Source organism: Myotis yumanensis, unplaced genomic scaffold, assembly GCF_028538775.1.
Source record: "Myotis yumanensis isolate MYYU_CA2020_CCGP unplaced genomic scaffold, mMyoYum1.0.hap1 SCAF_5, whole genome shotgun sequence".
Classification (NCBI taxonomy): Eukaryota; Metazoa; Chordata; class Mammalia; order Chiroptera; family Vespertilionidae; genus Myotis; species Myotis yumanensis.
Genome location: NW_027223756.1, coordinates 98,814,848 through 98,835,314, shown reverse-complemented (window position 1 = coordinate 98,835,314; position 20,467 = coordinate 98,814,848). Strand labels below are relative to the sequence as shown.

Below are 20,467 nucleotides of genomic sequence, written 5' to 3'. Positions count from 1 at the left end.
TTTTTAATATATTTAATTTTTACTTATTGAAATTTAAATAATCACAACAGGGCCAATGGCTTCCATAGCAGATGACATAGATTTATGAGAATGGTGGCAAGTGCTCTGAATTGAGCATGTACTGTGTGCTAAATGCTTTTGCAGGTTCTCCCTTGTAATTCTTGAAACATCTCTGTGAGAAGGGAGCAATGATCATTGTCACCATGAAGAATGAAGTCCTTCATTTATTCATCTATACTTTATTGTTGGCATTAATAAACTATCTTTTAGAACAGTTTTAGACTTATGGAACTATTACGAAGAAAGTACAGAGCTACCATTTTCCCCACAGCCAGTTTCCCCTATTAGTTATATCTCTTATTAGTATGATACATTTGTTATAACTAATGAACCAAAATTGATACAGCATTATCAACCAAAGTTCATAGTTAATTTAATTTCCTTTGTTTTTACATAATGTTCTTTTTCTCTTCCAGAATCCCATCCAGGATATCATATTACATTTAGTTATTCTCCCCCTCCCCCATCTTTCTCTTTTTTAAAAAAATACTTGATATATAACATTATATTAATTTTAGCTGTGCAACATAATGATTTGATATATCTATATATTGCAAAATAGTCACCACAATGAATTTAACTAGCATACTAACATCCATCACCACACCTAGTTATAATTTTTTTGTTCTTGTGATGAGAATTTTTAAAAATTTATCTTTATTAAAGTATTATAGATGTCCCATTTTTCCCCCATTGACCCCCCCTTCTTCCCCATTCCCATCCCCTCCCCAGGTCTTTACCCTACTATTGTCTGTGTCCATGGGTTATGCATATCTACTAGTACAGTGGTCGGCAAACTCATTAGTCAACAGAGCCAAATATCAACAGTACAACGATTGAAATTTCGAGAGCCAAATTTTTTAAACTTAAACTATATAGGTAGGTACATTGTTATTAACTTAATTAGGGTACTCCTAAGGCTTCGGAAGAGCCACATTCAAGGGGCCAAAGAGCCGCATGTGGCTCGCGAGCCGCAGTTTGCCGACCACGGTACTAGTCTACACTAATAAAAGAGAAACATGGTAATTGGCGTACGACCGCTACCCTTCCCATTGGCTAATCAGGGAGATATGCTAATTAACTGTCAGCCAAGATGGCGGCCGGCAGCCAGGCAGCTGGAAGCTAACAGGAGGCTTGCTTCCTTCAGTGACAGAGAACTCCAACGTTCCCTGCCTGCCTTGCCGGCCTCTGAGCTTCAGTTGGAAACATAGTAACATTTATAGAAGATAAACAAAACTCCAGAAAGCTCCTGTCAGTCAGCCAGGATCTCAGAGCTGGAGTCGCAACATTGTTTCGAATACAGAAAACAAAGGCCAGAAACCTGCTTTCAGCCGAGCCTCAGAGAGAAAGCCGGCTCTCAGCTCCAGTGACAGCCATAGAAGGTAAATAAATGCCAGAATAAAAAAAAAAAAAAGAAAAAAAGGAGAGGTTTGGAGCTCCAGTCACCCGCCAGCCTGAAAACGGCCCTCAGCCCCTCACCCAGACTGGCCAGGCACCCCAGTGGGGACCCCCACCCTGAAGCAACAAGATGGCGGCTAATTTGCATACTGAAGGCAGGCGGCAGCAGGCAAGGCTGTCTGCGGTCTGGGACCCGGATCTGTGACCCTGCCGGGTGGGATCAGCAGAGCCGCGAGGCCTCCCGGCACCGGGATCAGCGTGACAGGGGGCAGCGCCCCAAACCCCTGATCGGTCCTGCTCTGTGGGTGATAGAGGGAGGCGCCCCAACCCCCCACGGGCCCTGCTCCATGTAAGACGGGGTAGAGCCATACCTCCCCATCGGCCCTGCCCTGAGTGTGACAGTGGCGGTGCCCCAACCCCCTGATCAGCCCTGCTCTGTGTGTGACAGGGTGTGGCACCTCAACTTTCCCCCCCTCCCACGGGCCCTGCTCTGTGTGTGACAGGGGGCGGTGCCCCAACTCCCCTATCGGCCCTACTCTGTGCATGGCAGGGGGCAGCTCCTCAACCCCCTGATTGGCCCTGCTCTGTGCGTGACAGGGGGGAGCTCCCCAAACCCCTGATGGGCCCTGCTCTGTGTGGACAGGGGGCAGCGCCCCAACCCCCTGATCGGCCCTGCTCTGTGCGTGGCAGGGGGTGGCGCTGCAACTTCCCTATGGACCCTGCCTTGAGTGTGACAGGGGGCAGTGCCCCAACCCCCCAATCAGCCCTACCCTGAACGTGACTAGGGGTGGCATCTCAACCTCCCCATCTGCCCTGCTCTGTGCATGACAGGGGGCAGTGCCCCAACTCCCCAATCGGCCCTGCTCTGAGCCCGACCAGGGGCTGCACCTAGGGATTGGGCCTGCCCTCTGCCACCCGGGAGCAGGCCTAAGCCCGCAGGTCGTTATCTCCTGAGGGGTCCCAGACTGTGAGAGGGCACAGGCCGGGCTGAGGGACCCCCTCTCCCCCCCGAGTGCACAAATTTTTGTGTACTGGGCCTCTAGTATATAATAAAAGCCTAAGCAACCATTATGACAGAACGACCAATTGCTATGATGCACACTGACCACCAGGGGGCAGACACTCAATGAAGGAGCTGCCCCCTGGTAGTCAGTGCACTCCCACCGGGGGAACGTTGCTCAGCCAGAAGCGAGGCTCACGGCTGGTGAGTGCAGCAGCGGTGGCAGGAGCCTCTCCCGCCTCTGCGGCAGTGCTAAGGAGCAGCGAGCAGGTGGGCAGTAAGGAGCAAGGGGTCCCGAACTGTTAGAGGGCGCAGGCCAGACTGAGGGACCCCCCTCCCAGTGCAGGAATTTCATGCACCGGGTCTCTAGTCTATATATATATATAAACCCAGCGACCATTAAGATGGAACGACCAGAACAACTGGAACTACTGGTGGCCATGACGTGCATTGCAGCAGCCAGCCAGTCTGATCCAGCCCTGATTGGCACCCCCCCAATCTCCCGCGGCCCCCCTAACCTCCCGCAGCCCCTCCTGTCTGCTGGCCTCACCCCCGTTCAGGCCCCCCCCCCCCCACCTGCTGGTCGCGGGCACAGGCAACACGCAATTGAGCTATTGGCACCCCTTCTGAGGGGAGACGCCCGCCAGGTATACAGAAGATATACCGAAGGCGCTCAGTGAGGAGTCTGCATGGATTGTGTTCATACCTTCATGCTGTCCCCCCCCCCACCACCACAGTGCTGAGGTAGCCTGATTCAGGACCACAGTGCTGACCACCCACACAGAGAAACAGTGTGTGATAAACATCATGTCCCGCAGATGCCTGAATCTGCCTCAAGAATAAGACACTACAGACTCAGAGTTGCCGATCGGGACTAAGACAGAAGGTCTGGGAAAAGCAAGGCTGCAGATGGCCGTGTTCTGCGTTTGCTGCCCGACTCTGCTCCCCGGCCCCCTCTGTGTGCAAAACGCCTGCATCGTTGCCCTTAGATGGAGGCCTGTGAGTGAGTGAAGAACTGTAGCTGTGCCTGTGGCTGCGCTCGGCCTCTTACCCTTATGGATAAGCAGGAAACATATTTACGTGCCAGAATCTAAACACCTCTTTATCGGTAATAGCACAAATAATGCAAGACTCACACTTGTTTCTAAACAGGACTCTGTCCGGCTGCGTGTGAACCCAAATCGAAGGTGTGCTCTCTGCCAAGGAGGCTGCAAAGGCTGCTCCTCTCTTGAACGCACACAGTCTGGAGAGGTTTAAAGGGAAAAGGAGATAAAAAAAAATAGAACAAAATAGCAACAAGCTCTGAAGCCCCTGCCGAAGCTGTCAAATCCTCCACTGACACCTGCTAGGTCGCCTGGCACCACTTGGCCACTTTCAACCTCCCGCCAGTTCCTGGAGGTGGGTGGGCTTACGGATGGAGGCTTCAGTGTTAAAGTAACCCTGTTAGTGTAGCACAGACACCTGTGGGCTTTTTGATGAGAGAGAACCCATGGCATCCCCTCACAAATGTGTTTTTAACTGTTCTGAGATCACGCTCTCAGCTTTGGCGACTCTCAAATAGGACTCAGCGATTCCACTTGCCCAATACAAAGACTGACCCAGGTTTCATGGAGACCGAACCCTCACCCCCGGAGAAGCTGCGTCCTTTCAAAAGGAAGGTCACCCTGGTTGCGGGTCCTTGCTCTTTGGCACTTTGAATATTTCTTGCCACGCCCTACTCTACCCAGCAAAGCTCATTTAGAATTGAAGGCCACATAAAGAGCTTCACAGACAAGAAAAAGCTAAAGGAGTTCATCACCCCAATTGGGGGCAGGGCTGGCCGGCCAACCTCCTGTGTCCCCTCCCCCTAGCCCACCCTGCCTGATTGGGGCCACCGGCCGGACCCCACCCATGCACGAATTTGTGCACTGGGCCTCTAGTATGCATATAAGTTCTTTGGTTGATCTCTTCTCCCTGCCCCCTTCTCTCTCTCTTTTGTATCACCCAAGGATATTTTTCCATAGATTTTTAGGGAGGGTGGGAGAGAGAGAGAAAGAGAGAAACATTGATGTGAGAGATCCACATTGATTGGTTGCCTCCTGCACGAACCCTGACCAGGGCCTGGGCTGGAGAGGAGACAGCAACCAAGGTCTGTGCCCTTGACTGAACCGGCTAGGGCTGTCCTGTCTTTTTAGGCTTCTCTTGGTTGTGGCAGATTCTCAGACTTTCCGTGTTTTTGATGACCTTGGCGGTTTTGAGAACTGGTCAGATATTTTGTAGGATGTCCCTCTATTGGAATTTGTCTGATGTTTTCCTCATGATAAGACTGGGATGATGGGTTTAGGGGAGGAAGACCACAGAGGTAAAGTGGTCATCCCATCACATCCTGTCAAGGGCACATTATCTATGCCTGTTGATGTTGGCCTTGAACACCTGGCTGGCGAAGTATCTGTCAGGCTTCATTGCAACCTCCCCGCCCGCCCCCCGCCCCCCCCCCCCCCCCCCGCCATACTTTGGAAGGAAGTCATTATGTGCCCACATTTGAAGAGCAGAGAGTTATATTCCTCCTCCTTAAGGATGGAAAACTACTTAAATTATTTAGAATTCTGCATGGGAGATTTCTCTTTTCTCCCCCATTTATAAGTTTATCTAGTCATTTAATTATATCTCTATGGCCTCCTGCATATTTTATACTCTGGGTTTTAACTTTATTTCTTTTATTGCTCAAATTGTTCTGACTTTAGCCATTGGGATCTCTTCCAGTTGGCTTCTGTGGCCCTTTGACACCCCCCCCCCCCCCCCCCCCAATCTATGTATTTTGGCTTTTTTCATTTTGTTTTCTTTGGAGCACTTCCTTTTCTATGGTACTATAAGATATCAGGCTCGTCTCATATATTTCCTCCCCAGTCTTAAAGTCAGCCATTTCTTTGAGACTGGTTCCTTTTATTAGACAACTAGAAGCCCAGCGTGCGAAATCGTGTGGCCTCACCCACCCGCTCGCGCCCCAACCACCTGCACTGGTCTTTGGTCGTTAAGGCGTTAGGGCCACAGGCCTTTTATAATATAGATGGTGTTAGAAACTAAGATGTGAGCACTAGGAGTGCTTGTTGTTTCTTTTAGGTCATCAATCCTTTTTAATTGCCCACAACACACCCAGTACAGGTGTTCGGCCCTGTGGATACAATAGTGATCATGCCAGTTGTGTATCTGCCCCCACGGAAGTTACAGCTTGTGGGGACCAGTTTAAGAGGGCAGCTCCACACTGACTAGCCCTTTTCAGAAAGTGTAGGCTGGTCCTCCTGTGGTGGGCAGAATAACAGCAGCCCAAAGATGTCCATGTCCTAATCTCTCGGAACCTGTGATTATGTTACCTTACTTAGCAGAAGGACTTTGCAGATCAGATACGTTAAGTATCAAGATGGGGAGATTATCCTGGATTACCTGCATGAGGCCAGTGGTAACAAGGGTTTTTATAAGACTGAGGCAGGAAGGTCAGAGTCAGAGAAGGAGATGTAACAATGGAAGCAGAGATCAGTAATGCCATTGCTGGCTTTGACGATGGAGGAAAGCGCCACCAGCCACAGATGGCAGGCAGTCTAGAAGCTTGAAAAGGCAAGGAAACATTCTCTCCTAGAGCCTCCAGAAGGACTGTAGCCATGCTGACATCTGATGTGGTGGAAAGCCATGATATCTGAACCATTTACGGGGCTTCATATGTGGGTGGGTTTATTTTGTGGACATAAGATATGGGTTTAAGTCCCTAACAGAGCTGAGGCATCAAAGTGGAACCCTCATTCTGAGAACAGAAGCTGGGCAGGCCCAAACAAGCCAAAAGAATCTTCTGGCACTCGAGTGTTTTGGGGACCCTACTTCAGTCTGATTCCACCTCAAGTGCCAAGTATGTCAGTCATATAGAAAACCAGGAAGCTTTATTTTTTCTTAGGCAGCTGAGTTTATTTTCAGGTTAGCAACAGTTTGGAATTCATGCCCCTGATTAGTTCAGAATCGGAGCTATAAAAGTAGTGGCTCCTTCAGGGCAGGGGTCACCTATGGTTCCTATTTCTGACCCAGAAAGCCTGGCCCTGGAGGGGCACAGCAGTGCAAGGCTGCCCTCCAGGAACTGCTGTGCTAATAACTTTCTTGAACCTCTGCAAAGTTTTGCTTGTTTGCAAAAGGCATGTGGCACTACCACCTTGGGAACATGAGTAAAGCAGGCACTGAGCAGAACATCTAACACGTCAGGACTACTGTTGTATCAATAGGCCCATAAAGAAAGTTCTATGGTTAATGCCCCAGAGAGCGGGAAGGGCTCTGCTTCTTGTCTTAGAATCACGGCTTCCTGAACACCACCTCCTGAGATAACATGGAGCACTGGCCTGAACGAGTTTGGCAAGTTTTGTTTTCCAGAATTATCTTCCTGGATCTGACCCATTACCCTTTGATTCCAGTATCTTTCTGACAAGAACAGCAGTGGGCATTTTATCTCCCATAGGGTCAAAGATCAGAAGAGGCTTCACAACTCTGATTCCCAGGGTCACAGAGTGGCCTGGTTGCTCCTTTTGTCCCAGAGCAATATGGATCGTGACCACTTTCCCTTCCAGGTGCTGTCTGTCACTTTGTCACCCTCCTCATTCCTACCAGTGACTCATAGTAGCCAGTATCACTTTTTTTTTTTTTTAAAGATTTGTTTTTTTATCCAACTGTTCTTTTTCATGCCATACACATTCTCTTTTCTGCTTTGTCTATAAATATTTTACATGTATTTGTTGGGCTTTTTGCAATGCTTGAAAAAAAATTTAAAGCAGAAATTCAGCCCTAGCTGGTTGCCCAATGGTTAGAGTCGGCCTGTGGACTGAAGGGTCTTGGGTTCAATTCCTGGTCAAGGGCACATACCTGGGCTGCAGGTTCACTCTCCACCACCAGTCGGGGCATGTGCCAGAGGCAACATTGATGTCTCTCTCACATCAATGTTTCTCTCTCTCCTTACCCCTCCTTTCCACTCTCTCTGAAAAACAATGGAAAAAATATCCTCAGGTGAGGATTAACAAACAAACAAAAAAAGTTTTAAGCAGAAATTCAGTGGTTTCTAGTATATTTACAAAGTTGTACAAACATCAGCACTATATCATTCCAGAACATTTTATCACCCCCAAAATAAACCCCATGCTCATAAGTAGTCACATGCTTGCCCCTGGGAATTTCGAATCTTTCTGACTCCATGGATATGCTTCTTCTGATTGCTTTATAGAAGTGGGATCTTACAATATGTGGCCCTTTGTTTCTGGCTTCTTTTGCTGAGTATAGCTGACCACTGTTCCCCCAATATTTTCTTTATGAATGAGATAGAGGTTTCATGCTTATTGAAGGCAGGTGGTCAATTTACTGTGACAATTCTCCAGCCTTGCTCCTGGTCCAGCATCTCATGGGAAACAGGCCAGAGGCCTACAGATTTGCCAGCTCTCCCTGTGAGGTGCCTCTCACTTGCCCCCCATGTGCTAGGATAGGAGCACCAAGGATGGGTGTTCCCATTCCCAGCTTCTGCCTGATCCTGGCAACTCCCATAACTCCCTGTATTACAAAACCCTCAAACCTCCCAGCCTCCCAGACTGAAGATCCAAAATCACACTCAGCAGCATTACTCAGAGCCTCCAGGCATACTAAACTTTGATCATGTGCTGTGAATTTCCTGAGATGAACAAGTCAGTTGTTATCTACTAAAAGCTCACGCAAATTGATAAGAACCAAAGGGGTAAAGATCAGAAATAGACACTTCACAGGATGGGGAAGAGAGTCAACAAACACCAGTGTCTGCACAGAGTTATAACAGTGAGGCCATGGCAGGGGCTGGTCAAGGTGAAGATTATTGCAGTGCTGCCAGGACCCCAACATCAGCTTTCCTCAGGGGTGGGGTCATATTCATCTGAAAGACCCTGTGGAAGATACTTGCCAGCATATGAAAGGGCTCATAGTCTGACCTTGTGGTTATACCACTGAAAATTATCCTGCACCACCTAGGGAAAGTCTATCCAAAGTAAGACATTTCTTACAATTTTTAATAAGGTACCCTTGAGTTGGCAACAATCCAAACACCCAGCGATGAACCTGGCTTGGTGAATTGTTCATGCACTAAAAATGACAGTAGGAGGCCCCTAACCATATAGAGTAAGAGTAGCTCCCTAGGCTGAGCTCTGGGGATGCAGTTTAATCTTCATGGTGAGCCTGTGAGTTGGGTCCTATTAGCCTCATTTTATAGAAGGATCAAGTGGGCCCAAGGTCACACACTCCTAGAAGAGGGGCAGAAGGGGGCCAAGGGCCAGGATCAATGGAACACAGAATTCATGCATGGAACCTTGATGCTAAAGTGCTCATGATTTAAGAGATATGTGTAGGGTATAGAGTTGTACCTATCCTCTGAGGGTCTTCCACCTATGGCTGGACAGGTGTGGGGGGACAGAGAAAGGGAAGAGATGGGCCAGCCAGTGCTGAGGGAGGCCCAGCCCTAGGGCCAATGGGCAGGAGAAAGGACTAAGCAGGATTTGGATAAGAGGTGGTGGGGGCCTGGGAGAGAGGGGGGGTTGGTGGGAGGGGGAAGGAGGTTTACATGGACCACTCAGAAGGAAGACACAGCCTGGTGGGAGTCTTTTGTCTGTGGTGGCATCTGTGGGTGTTATTACCACTCCCCCACCTAACCGGGGCCCAGTGGCTTAAGATGCTTGAGTTTGAGGGAAGGGGATGCCTCAGTAGTGCAGTTCAAGTGATGGCTTCAGATCCATACGGGGGAGAGAAAATATGAAGGCTGTGGAGAAAGGTTTGCCTTCATCTTTGTACCTTCCACTTCCAGGTGTGCTGCCGTCTTACTCAGGTGTATCCTGGGTATATGAATTCACTAGGGCTGCCATAGCAAAGCATAGACTGGGTGACTTATGAACAACAGAAATTTAGTCTCAGTTCTGGAGGTGAGAAGTCCAAGATCAAGATGTTGGCAGGGTTGGTTCCTTCTATGGCCCCCCTTCTTGGCCATCTTTTCCACGTCCTCACATGATCTTCCCTCTGTGTGTGTGTGTGTCCTAATTCCCCCTTTTTATAAGAACACCAGTCAGGTTGGATCAGGGCCCACCCTAATGACCTAATTTTAACTTGACTACCTCTTAAAGGCCCAATTTCTAAATACAGTGGGGCCTTGACTTGCAAGTGTCCCGACTAACGAGTTTTTTGAGATACGAGCCGTCTCTCGGCCGATTTTTTGCTTTGAGTTGCCAGCTAAAATGTACAGTCATGTTCTGAGGTCCTGGGGTTTAGGACTTCAACATACAAATTTGGGGAGGACACAATGCAGACCATATGTAACACTGGGGGAACATGTGATTCTGTTGCAGCCCACTGGGTGTCAGCAGGGCTGAGTAGAGGAGCTCAGGTGACCCTGGCCACCTGAGGGTACTGCCTGGCCTTCCATAGGTCAAGGAGCCAGGATTCTGAGCTTTGGACACCCCATTCTCTGGCACCTACGGCTGACATTGGACCCCAACAGGAGGACAGTACCATACACCAAGGGCTTGGACTTAGTGAGGGGCTTCCTGGAAATGCACAGAGGCTAGCCAAGCAGCTACAACCAGCACAGGGGCAGTGAGGGAGAAATTCAGGAGCCTGTAGTAGTCAGGATAGGCCATCTCCCCAAACCAGCCCTCCCACTCCCAGGAGCAGGGTTTTTCCTGGGCTTACCCCAGGGAAGTCCCACTGGACACATGTTCACCTTCCTCCTCCTCTCTGAGTTGCATCAGGGCTCTCTCTACCCATATTCTGCTGCCCTCTTTCCGTCCCTTACCCCCATTGCTTCCTCCAGAAATGTAGCTGTTCTACTACTGAGAGATGAGCACACCAAATACAGGGGCTGGTTCTTGGTTAAACAGTCAGTCAGCATGAACCCTGCTTTCCCCAATCGCAGTGAGTTCCTAGAGGGGACAGCTGGTCCTGTACATCTTTGCATCCCCAGTGCAAAGCACGGAGCCTATAGGTGTCAATAGTTTGCTGACCAAATGGACAAGCAGCAGAGCCTTCTTGCAGGGACCAACAGCAGGAAGACACTAGCTGGGATTTATCACATCCTGACAGAGCCTACCCTGTTCCCCACTACACACACTGGGTCAGGCCACCCAGGCTGGGGTACCTTCCATTGTGGGTGAGGTGGGCACCCCACTCCTGCCCTGGGCCAAGGAGAACATGTCTAACTGCAGGGACACCACTGACAGGAGCACTGTGGGAATGAGCTGAAAGGGAATGCCCCAACCCAATCACGTCCTCCTGCTGTCAGGGGCCCTGCCACCTGCTTCCCAGTGAATTTGAGTTCCCCAAACTTTCCCCACCCAGTGATTGGCACAGTCTCAACAGGTGTCAGCACACCATCTGCCTCACTCACCTGCCCAGTACAGGGATACAGAGGTCAGAGCAGGTCAGGCCCAGGGCGGGGATGGTGGGGAGGAAACACTATTCTTAGATCCATCTTCATGGGGCCCATGTCAGGCCCAGCCTTCACACTCCAGAGGTAGGAGCTATCAACCTCCACAAAGGCAGGCCAAGGGTCACTAGAAACAGCTTTTGCCAAGAAAGGCAGAATGGGGGCAGAAAGGCTAAAGGTCACTGAGCAGAAACCCTCCATGAAGGAGTGGGGAAGTCCCTCTGGGTCTGGAGAGACAGCCAGAAAGTGACTATAAGCAGGGCTTCTCACTCTCAATGCCACTGACCTTTGGGCAGGAGGATTCTTTGTGGTGAGGACAATATTATGCATTGTAGGTTATTTAGCAGCATCTCTGGCCACCCCTCCCCAGCTATGACAGCCAAATATGTCTTCACACTTTGCCAGGTGTCCCCTGGGGGCAAAAGTGACCCATGGGAGAACCCCCACTTTGCAGAACCGAGCCTGGAAAGAGCAGGTTTTCCCTTGCACTGGTCCTTGTGCTGAGGTTAATAGCCTTCAGGTCACGTCCATTCAGGTATTCATTTTCTGTCCCCTAACCCAAAGCCCCACCTGCCATCTTCCAGAACCAAGCCCACACATTGCTCCTCCCAAAGGGTGGTCCATGGGTCCCCATATAAGGAACGTGGCCCCATTGGTGCTGTGGCAGGCTGAATAATGCATGTCCCCCGCACACAAGATGTCCATGTTCTGACCCCAAGAACTTGGGAGTATGACCTTGCAGGTGTGGTTAAGTTAAGGCAGTGGAGATGGGGATATTTTCCTAGATTATCTAGGTGGGCCCAGTATTATCACAAGAGTCTTTATGAGATGGAGGCAGGAAGGTTCAGGTTAGAGGAGATGTGAGGATGGAAGCAGAGTCAGAGAAAGAAGTTAGAAGATGTTACACTGTTCACTTTGAAGATGGAGAAAAAGGCTGTGAGCCAAGGCATGCTGATGGCCTCTAGAAGCTGGAAAAGGCATGGACATGGATTGCCCCTTGCAGCGGTTCTCAACCTGTGGGTCGCGACCCCTGAAAATACATCTTGCATATCAGATATTTACATTACGATTCATAACAGTAGCAAAATTACAATTATGAAGTAGCAACGAAAATAATTTTATGGTTGGGGGTCACCACAACATGAGGAACTGTTTTAAAGGGTCGCGGCATTAGGAAGGTTGAGAACCACTGCTTAGAGCCTCCAGAAGGAAGATAGCACTGCCAATACCTCAATTATAGGACTTCTGCCCTCCGGGACTGTAAGATAATAAGTTTGTGATGTTTTAAGCTACTAAAGTTGTGGTAATTTGTTACAGCAAATGCAGGGAATTCATACAGGTATCTACTCTGAAACTCTGAGTCAGGGAGAGCTGCTAGGTGGTCAGGATGGTATTTGCCTCTCTTGGCATGAGCTATGGTGCACAGTGGTGCTGTCTGTCTCCCACTAGGTGGGGAGGACTCAATGTACAAAGGTTGGAGGTCAGGATTTGAGTGGACTAGATTTCCTAGGCTTAGAAAGAGAAACAATTTTTTAAAGTTATGCTTAAAAAGATCAAAAAGCCCCAATTGTTGCTTCACATAGATGACTTTGAAGCTTCCCACATTCAACATGCCCTGGGCCAATTACCTCCCTCCCCCAAGAGAAGATATCTTTGGTTTTTATAGCCAACGTTAAAGGGAAAATGAGTTTTTTGTTGCAGAAATTCACTGTCAAATGGACACAATATATGAAGCACCTTTAAACCTTTCACCAGTGGCTAAAATACCACAGGAGGTTTTGTGTGGTCTCTGCCTGATCCCAGAGAAAGGGATCAGGAACTGAACCTTGAAAAAATGTCCTTGTCTCACAGATGATGAAAAGTGTGTGTGTAGAGGGAACAGGACAGAAAGGGGCTGTGTCTCTGAAACAATGGAGGAGAGAGCATAATGGAAGGAATGCTAGGGAGGCTGAGGTGACGGGCCTGGGCCGCTGTTAGGTTTCAATCTGGAGCCAGTGCAGGAGTTCAGGAGTGGGAGGTGACAGGGAAAGAGGGGCGGGAAGTAAGGCAAGAAGGGATCAGAGATGCTGGGTTTCATGGGGTTGGGGAGACTTGAGAGCTCTTCTTGGCATTTATCCATTGCCAAAAGGGGTGGCTGTGGAAACAGGGAAAAGAGATATGTGGTGAGAGAAGAGTGCTGATGAGTATATCAATCATGTTTGTGTCTTGGTAATTTTGTGTGTGTGTGTGTGTGTGTGTGTGTGTGTGTGTTTAGAAAGAGCACACTTTAATGAGAAGAGAGCACTGCATGATGGGCATTCTACACATCATGCTGAGAAAGGTACATAGTATACAGGATATTTTGCTAATGATCAACAGTAACATTGGTTCCTCTGGGCAACTTCCCCATCCTTATTCTCCAACCTCCAAGGGGTCAAAGCGCTCCCAACCATTTCCTTGAAGGCAACTGTGATTTGCTAGAGATAGAGCCCCTCAGGGATTCTCGTTTTTTATACAGAACATTTTCTTTAGATTTTTTTTTTTAAATTAAATCTTTATTGTTCTGATTACATTTGTTCCTCTTTTTTTCCCATAACTCCCCTTCTCCCAGTTCCCGCCCCACCCTCCGCCGTCACTCCCCACCCACTGTCCTCATCCATAGGTGCACGATTTTTGTCCATTCTCTTCCCGCATCTCCCATTCCCCCCCCCCCCCCCCCAAGAATAGTCAGTCCATTCCCCTTCTATGTCCCTGATTCATGGTAATCACCAGTTCATTCTGTACATCAGATTATTTATTCACTTGATTCTTAGATTCACTTGTTGATAGATGCATGTTTGTTGTTCACAATTTGTATCTTTACCTTTTTCTTCTTCCTCTTCTTAAAGGAAACCTTTCAGCATTTCGTATAGTACTGGTTTAGTGGTGATGAAGTCCTTTAGCTTTTCCTTATCTGTGAAGCTCTTTATCTGACCTTCAATTCTGAATGATAGCTTTGCTGGATAAAGTAATCTTGGTTGTAGGTTCTTGGTATTCAGTACTTTGAATATTTCTTGCCATTCCCTTCTGGCCTGCAAAGTTTCTGTTGAGAAATCAGCTGACAGTCGTATGGGTATTCCCTTGTAGGTAATTGAGTCTCTTTCTCTTGCTGCTTTTAAGATTCTCTCTTTGTCTTTTGCTCTTGGCATTTTAATGATGATGTGTCTTGGTGTGGTCCTCTTTGGATTCCTTTTGTTTGGGGTTCTCTTCGCTTCTTGGACCTGTAAGTCCATTTCTTTCACCAGGTGGGGGAAGTTTTCTGCCATTATTTCTTCAAATAGGTTTTCAATATCTTGCTGTCTCTCATCTTCTGGCACCCCTATTATTCTGATATTAGTGCGCTTGAAGCTGTCCCAGAGGCTCCTTACACTATCTTCACACTTTCGGATTCTTTTTTCATTTTGCTTTTCCAGTTGGGTGTTTTTTGTCAAATCTTTGGTTTGATTCTTGTGCTCCTCTGGTCTGCTATTTGGTATAATATTCTTTATTTCAGTCCGTGTATGCCTACTTTCTAATTTCTTTATCGTAGCATCGAGGGTCTCATTAGTTTTCGTGAGGCTCTGCACAAGTTTATAGCAAGCCCTCAAAATTGCGATTCTTAGCTCCATATCCTCCATTTCTGTCATGTTTTTTTGTCTCCACATCTTTTATGCTTTCTTGGTGCACCCCCTTGTGGTCTTTGTGCACAGTCTTGTTCTAGCCAAGCCTTAATTGTTGTAGTTAACACTAGAGGGATTTGACCACCAGGCTGACTGGCTGTAGGAATCAGCTGTGTAGAAAACGTCTGCCTTCTGGGGAGGCGCTAATCCAGCCTTTGCCTGAGGCGATCGGCAAATGGCTGTGCGCAGGGTTTGGGCGGGGCGGGCTCAACAGGGCGGGCGGAGGGAGCAGTTATGGCCGCTCTCAGTCCCGTTCCCAGAGGCTCTGCTTCTCAGAACCCCAGCAGCCGCTGCAAACCTCGGAGAGAAAGCTGCCCTCAGGTTCCAACTGATGCCAGATCCCGCTTCTCCTGTTTGAGTCTGGGTCCCTAGAGACTCGCCCGGATCTGGAGCCCAGAGTCTGAGACTCACTCCTGACCGAAAACGACAACCGCGCCCTCAGCCACCAGCCCGCTTTCGCACGCACCTCGGTACCTTTGTATTTTCCACACTGCGCCTCCTCTGAGCCTCCGTTTGCTGTTCTCTTTCCTTCTAGTTGTAGAGTCTCTCTTCAGCCAGCCTTCCTGTGGTTCTGGGTGATGTCCGTTCCGTCTTTTAGTTGTATTTTTGAAATGGTTGTTTGCGGCAGCGGTCTCCGGTGTTTACCTACGCCGCCATCTTGGTCCTCTTTCTTTAGATTTTTTTGAAGTCTTCATTTGTTACCTTTATTCTGTGTCTTTCAAGGCCATCAGACCAGCTTTTGTACAGATTGCCTTGATGTCAGCACCAGAGAAGTTATATTTAGCCATGGTGAAGTTGTCCAGTGTTACATCATCAGCCAGCATCATTCTGCCTGTTCAGATCTAAAAGATGCGCTTCTTGTTCTTTTCATTGGGCAGGGGAACTCGGTCTTCCTGTCAATATGGCCTGGTCTGATAAGTGCTGGATCAAAAGTTTTACGTCTCCCCTTAAATCAAATCCACCCAACTCTCCAACAGTTCCAACTATTCCAACACTGTATGCTGAATTTCTCTCTCACCACTAGAATTTGAGTCATAGCTTTTTGTCCCAGTGGCATCAATTTCATCAATAAACAACAGTGGATGGTGCATTCAGCAACTCGAAACAATTTCAAAATGAGTTTAGGCCCATTGCCTACATAGTTCTGAATAAGTTCAGAGCCAACCTCACTCAAGAAAGTGGCTGAGATTTGGTTTGCTACTGCTTTGGCTAATAAAATTTTGCCTGTGCCAGGTGGACCATAGAGAATGATCCCCGAAGGGGACTTTAAACCCATCTCTTCATAATATTCAGGGTGAGTGAAAGGAAGTTCCAGATTTCTTAATTTCTTGGATTTGGTTGTCCAATCAAATGTCATCATAAGGGCCTTTTCCACCTTCATCACTGTGACCAAGGGATCTGTGTGATCCATCAGCACCCCTATCATGGCAGGCACCTTGTGGTTCAACAGGACAGAGCAGCCCGGTTTCAGCAGATCCTTGTCTACAAATGGAAGAATGTTAATGTAGTGTTCTGAGCCTACAGATGTAGACAGTATGGTGTGATTGTCATCCATGATCTCTTCTAAAGTTCCAACTGACATTGGGGTCCCCCTCAGATCATCTATCTTTGCTCTTTCCTCCTCTTGCTTTTCTTCTAAATGCTTCTTTTGTTCTTGATTTCTAATGAATTCTTCCTCCATGAGAAGATAGTGTTTAATTCTAACTTAAATAATTTTAACCAGCACTGAAAGTGAGGTATCACCAGTGGCAGTTTGCTGGCAGCATCTGGTCCCTTTGTTTTCTTCTTTTACCCTACTAGTTGGTACGGGAGGTTATTATTTTTTAAATCTTCACTGGAAGATATGCTTATTGATTTTAGAGAGAGGGGAAAGGAGAGAGAGAGAGAGAGAGAGAGAGAGAGAGAGAGAGAGAGAACATCAATTGGTTGACTTCCATATGTGCCCCCATCTGGGGATCAAATCTGCAACTTCTTGGTATACAGGACAGTGCTCCAATCAACTGAGCCACGCCAGCCAGGGCAGGAGGTTCGTGTTTGTTTTTCTTGTCCTGTCATCTTTCTTGCCACATCGAAGACCATGACCATCACTCTGACGTTGGTCCATCTTGACTCAGCTGCTCAATCATGTTTTTTACTTTCAGTATTTTATGTTTCTTCAACATCTTGAGACCTCGCTGATCTGGGACTGACTGCCCCTCACAAGGCTAGTTAATTCCTAGAGATAGCAAATGACTCTCCTGGGAGTGGGCTTTTCAAACAACCAATCCAGAGCTCACACTCTAGAACTCACACTCCAACCACCTTCTTTATTAGGCTCTCACACTCTGGGAGGCAATATCCCCTTGCCCTAATCACCCCAGGGCCAGGTATCAGGCAATTAGGGACAGCACCTGTGCCCCAGAGCCAGCTAAAATTATTCACACTAGCCAATTTCAAATATGCTTACCTTGCAGTAAAGTCAATTAAAATTATCCAATTTGAGAAGTCAAAAGAAAAACAATGAAGATACATGCCAGAACATGAGACTCCTTTGGGATACTATCAAGTGTAAAACATACAGGTAATGGGAGTCCCAGAGGAATAAGAGGCAAAGAGAAAGACTATTTGAAAAAATAATAGCTGAAAACTTCCCAGATAACAGTCATGGGTCTATACATCCAAGAAGCTCAACAAACTCTAAGCAGGATAACTCAAAGAAACATTATAATCAGATTGTAAGATAAAGACAGTCTTAAAAGCAGCAAGAGAGAAGTAACTCATCACAAACAAGAGATCTCCAAAAAGATTAACAGCCAATTTTTTATCAGATATCATGGAGGCCAGCAAACAGTGAATGATATTTAAAGTGCTGAAAGAAATAAAACAGTCAACCAGGAGTTCTGTATCTGGTAAAACAGATGTGCAAAAATGAAGCTTAGATATTCTCAGATAAACAAAAGTTAAGAGAGTTTGTGGCTAGTAGACCTGCCCTACAAGAAATGCTAAAAGGTGAGGAGAAATGAAAGGATACTAGATAGCAACTCAAAGCCATATGAAGAAATAAAGAACACTGGTAAAGGTAACTACATAAGTAAGTATAAAAGACAGTATTATTGTATTGTTGGTTTGTAACTCCTCTTTTTTCCCTATATGATTGAAAAGACAAGGCATGGAACAATAATTATAAAGCTATTTTAATGGAAATACAACATATAAAGATGTAATTTGTGATAACACAAAGAAGAAGGAATGAAGCTGTATATGAGCAGAGTTTATATACTATTGAAGTTAAGTAGGTATTAATTCAAACTAGATTGTTACAAATTGAAGATATTAACTGTAATCCCCAGGTAACCAGTAAGAGAATAACTAAAAATATACAGAAAAGGAAACAATAAGGGGATCAAATAGTACACTAAAAAATCAAACGGCCCGGCCAGTGTGGCTCAGTAGTTGAGCATTGACCCATGAACCAAGAGGTTGCTGGTTTGATTCCCGGTCAGGGCACATGCACAGGTTGCAAGCTCAATCCCTAGTAGGGGATGTGCAAGAGGCAGCCCATACATGTTTCTCTCTCATCAATGTTTCTATCTCTCTATCCCTCTCCCTTCCTCTCTCTAAAATCAATAAAAACATTTATTTTTAAAAAAATCAAGTAAACACAAGAGAAGGTGGTAGTGGACAAATTGAGAGACAAAGGTATAAGACATTCCTTTAAAACAAGTAGTAAGAAGTAAGTTTTTCCTTATCATAATTACTTTAAATGTAAAAGGATTAAACTCTCCAAATAAGTTTAAAGCAGAGACTGACAGAATGGGTAAAAATGTGACAACTATATGCTGTCTAAAAGGAACTTATTTTATTAATAATTCTTTATTGTTGAAAGTATTACATATGTCCCCTTTTTTCCCCCATTGACCCCCTTCAGCTCACCCCTAACCTCCCACCCTAGGCCTTCACCACCCTATTGTCTGTGTCCATGGGTTATGCTTATATGCATACAAGGTCTTTGGTTGATTACCTCCCACTCATCCATCTTCCCCTGCCTTCCCTCCAAGATTCCACACTCTGTTCCATGCTTCCATGTCTCTGGATCGACTCCGTTAATCAGTTTATTTTATTACTTAGATTCCATATATGAGTGAGATCATGTGATACTTGTCTTTCTCTGACTGACTTATTTCACTTAGCATGATACTCTCCAGGTCTAAAAGGGACTCATTTTAGATCCAAAAAGTTTGAAACGAAAGAGTGGTAAAAGAATATCTTTTTATTGTTGACGCTATTACAGATGTCCTCCATTTCCCCCCCACCTTTGCCTACCTCTACCCATCCCCTGCTCCCCTCCCCTGGCAGGAAAATATATTCTATGCAAATATTAACCAAAAAAGAGCTGGAATAGCTATACTAATATCAGACAAAAAAAGATTTAAAGTTAAAAGTTGTTAAAAGAAACAATGAAGGATAAAGGGTCAATCTATCTAGAGGATATACTAATTATAAACATATATGTACTAAATAAACTACAGAGCCCCAAAATATGTAAATCAAACACTGGCATAATTGAAGAGAGAAATAGACAGTTCTACAATATAGTTGGAGACTTCAGTATTCCACTTTCAATATTGCTGTAACTTAACTGATATTAAAAAAAATTTTACCCAATAACAGTAGAATACACATTTTTCTCAAATGCATATAATACATTCCCCAGTATAGACCACATGCTAGGCCACAGAACAAATCTCAATAGATTTCAAAAGATTGAAATCATGTAAGGTATCTTCTCTGAACAAAATGGAATGAAGCTATAAATCACAGAGGGAAAACTGGAAAACAGCATACTCTTAAATAACCAATGGATGTATGGGTCAAAGAAGAAATCAAAAAAGAAATTTTAAAGTACTTTGAGATGAATGAAAACAAAAACACAACATATCAAAATCTATGGGATGCAGCAAAAGTAGTGTTCAGAGAGAAATTTATAGTTGTAAATGCCTACATTAAAAAAGAAGGAAGATCTACCTTAAGGAACTAAACAAAGAAGAGTAGGCTAAACCTAAAGCTAGCACCAAGAAGGAAATAATAAAAATTTTAGTGGAAATAAGTGGAATAGAGAATAGAAAAATAATACAGAGCATCAACAAAACCAACAGTTGGTTTTTTGAAAAGATTAATAAAATTAACAGCTTTACCTAGACTGAGAAAGAAAAAACCAATCCTTACAGAAATACAAAGGTTTATAAGAGTAACTATGAACAATTGTATGGCAACAAATTAGATAACCTATATGAAGTTAACAAATTCATAGAAACAAACTTCCAAAACTGATTCAAGAAGAAAATAGAAAAATCCAAGTTCTATGGTTTTACTTTTCTCTCTAAACAGATGGTTTTCAAAATATGTTCAGAGGCCCAAGGGTTTCCACATATCTGGAGTGGATGGGGATGATGAGATGGGAGTGCTTTGAGGCCCCCAGGGCCTGGTTGAACCACACAGCTCTATTTACAGTTTACCCTTGAACAATGGGTTTGAACTGTGTGGGTCCACTTATGTGGTTTTCTTTCAATAAATATACAATTGGTCTTCCGTATCCCTAGGTTTCACATTCGCTGATTCAACCAACTGCACATTAAAAACAGTATTTTTTTTTTAAATATATTTTATTGATTTTTTTACAGAGAGGAAGGGAGAGAGATAGAGAGTTAGAAACATCGATGAGAGAGAGACATCGATCAGCTGCCTCCTGCACATCTCCTACTGGGGAGATGCCCGCAACCCAGGCACATGCCCTTGACCGGAATCGAACCCGGGACCCTTCAGTCCACAGGCCGACGCTCTATCCACTGAGCCAAACCGGTTTTGGCTAAAAACAGTATTTTTGATTCACAGTGGGGAATCCATGGATGCAGAGAGCCAACT

General features: G+C 46.0%; 1 pseudogene; it reads right to left on the bottom strand.

The window, feature by feature from the left end:
• Positions 1-13,345: 13,345 nt before the first annotated feature.
• On the bottom strand, positions 13,346-16,670 carry LOC139009979 (26S proteasome regulatory subunit 4-like; annotated as a pseudogene).
• Between the last annotated feature and the right edge of the window lie 3,797 nt (positions 16,671-20,467).